Source organism: Amblyomma maculatum, chromosome 1 (genome assembly GCF_055883805.1).
Source record: "Amblyomma maculatum isolate TAMU_Amacu chromosome 1, ASM5588380v1, whole genome shotgun sequence".
NCBI lineage: Eukaryota > Metazoa > Arthropoda > Arachnida > Ixodida > Ixodidae > Amblyomma > Amblyomma maculatum.
This window is the reverse complement of record NC_139344.1, coordinates 463,089,693-463,092,068: the sequence shown is the minus strand read 5'-3', so window position 1 is coordinate 463,092,068 and position 2,376 is coordinate 463,089,693. Positions and strand designations below refer to the sequence as shown.

General features: G+C 45.1%; 1 long non-coding RNA gene across 2 annotated transcripts; it reads right to left on the bottom strand.

The window, feature by feature from the left end:
• Nucleotides 1-298: 298 nt before the first annotated feature.
• On the bottom strand, nt 299-1,643 carry LOC146209812 (uncharacterized). Of its 2 annotated transcripts, none has more exons than XR_014703479.1 (2): nt 1,123-1,643; nt 299-1,034 (listed from the first exon to the last, which is right to left on the bottom strand). It is a non-coding gene; the product is annotated as an uncharacterized LOC146209812 (long non-coding RNA). The 2 variants fall into 2 exon arrangements; XR_014703480.1 differs by having other exon boundaries at nt 299-1,031.
• Nucleotides 1,644-2,376: the final 733 nt, after the last annotated feature.

Sequence of the window (2,376 nt, the reverse complement as noted above, 5' to 3'; positions counted from 1 at the left end):
TGATAAGCATAGTGAGGCATAAAAGAACAAAACAGATCTTGATCTTTTAAGCCCCATTATACTTACTCACTCATTAACCTACACTAAACTGACTAAATTGTTGATTGATCGAGCAGAACATAGAATGTGTTGACTGACCGCAGCAAGGATATGTGCTGTTCTACTTTTGCATTAATGTAAACCACCTCGTGCCTGCTCCCGGCTAACCGTTGATCACGCAGCATTTTCTGTTAATCCGCAGCGGAAAGGGAACACAGAATAAAAAATGCGCGTTAATGAGAAAGAAAAAATATGCATCTTTGGTGAACCCATAACATGAGCTGGGCTGTTTATTTGCTTTATTTCAATTCATATGCAAGGTATGACGCCAGGCTATTCTTTGCGTAAAACGCTGATACGTCCGGGAACTCCTCGCATGTGATGCTGAAATAAACAATATAAATCATAATTAAGTTGCGGTATATACTAACTTAAAAATAGAGGAAAGGCATTTGTGCGCTGCTCCACGTCATAGCTCAAGAAATTTCTTGTCTAAAATGAGTTGTCACTGTCTTTCACTGCTTAGACGGCATCGACCGCCGCTTCCACAGCTCGGCAGCACTGCCACATCGTTCATTTCTCCCTGATAAACAATATATGCTGCCGTCAAAGATCCTATTGTGAATATAAATAGCAAAGTGCAAGTCACAAGCATTACTACCCAGAAAACTTGAAGCAGAATTACCAACTATAGGCACCAAAATGAGTGGAAACAAAAACAAACACTGCAAAAATGGCGGAGCTGCACAGATTCAATAATCCACAATGTGTGACAGAGGCATATTATGATCTCGATAATGTGTCCGTCTCAGCGCGAGTAGCGTATCGAAAGAGTACAGCACTGTGCCGAACAATCCGTCAAAAACGGTCACCTTGTAAAAGAAAGAAAATGTCGCCATCCCAACTGGCGTTCCATCGGCCCCAGCGTCCGCGTTAGAGACAAGCCTGGTTCTCTCTCTCTCCCTCCTTTTTTTCCGACGAGGCTGGCTTGCCTGCTAGAAATATTTACATGCTCACTTCCCCTTGTAGCACACACTGTACAAGACTGGCACAAACACGAATAGGAAAAAGTAAAACTCTCACCAAAGTGCAGACGCTCCCTCCGCCCGTGCCGGCTTTTCGCCCAGAATCCAAAACGCCTGCGACTGTTGAACTTCTTAAACACGTCCTCCTTGCGCAGAAGCTGCCACCCAAGAGCGGATTCCTCCGAAGACTTAAATGCGTACGTTCGCGCTCAAATTTGAACAAAACGATCTTCGTGATAATCACCAGCGAAAAACCTACATACGGTGCTTCGCTCACAGTGCAAGATGCGACCACGGTGGCGGGAAAACGCCAACTGAACTGGCACATCGCCGCACTCAGCGTACCCGCGTCCGCGTGCAAAGAAAACAGGGCGCGGAAGAACAGCTTCGGTGAAAAGGGGGAGCCGCCGCCCCCGCTGCGCGAGCTATGCTGCAGCCAAGGTCATCTCCGTGAAGACAAACCACGGAGAAGGCAGAGAGCAGAGACCCAGAGGGAGCAACCCCTCCCCCCCTCCCCCTTTTTCCCCCCAGCCGACAGGAAGTAACTCTCGACCCTCCGGACATGCTGGCGCCGTTCGCGGCACGGGGGAAAGATGGGTGTGGACAGTAGCAAGGCAGTGGCCGAATGCTTCTTTGAAAAGACGAGTCGCGGATAGAAGACGCGTGTAATCCTATTTTTTTTTCTTTTTATTTCATACGCGAATGTTTTTGCTATGCGTGTTAACTCTATAGTATGCGTGGGATCAATCCGTCATTATTAGAACCCCTCAATGTTTAAAGTGACTTCATTTTAGCATGGTGTCCACTTTAAGAAAGGAAGGAAAAGAAAAAAATAACAGTTAAATTCTCCAAAGACATACAGGATTCCAATACAGACTGCACCTCATTTTGCGGCAAAAGCTACGGGCAAAAATACCTAGGCTTGGGCAGAATGTCAGACCCTGAAGCATATATATAGTGAACTTTGCAACTGGTTTAAAAAAGCTTTGTCCTGCCCTACATGGTAGGTTCAATCTAGGATCCTGTTTGTTAGTATGATGACTCACTGAACTTGTTTTATGATAAATATAAAATATGTCCTACCACTAAAGTTACCTTCTGCGACATACAGAAGCTGATTCATTACGGATTCTGACTGACATTCAACGATGTATTTGCATTATTAGTGGAGGCTTTGCCATCATGAAGTTTTTAGGGCATATTTTCACTGTGTTGCGAAGCTTGAGCTAAGTGTGCACCGTTAATATGTACTTTTATATAACATGAACGAGCACGCAACTGCATGCTGCTCTTATATTTCCCTTTGCAGAAT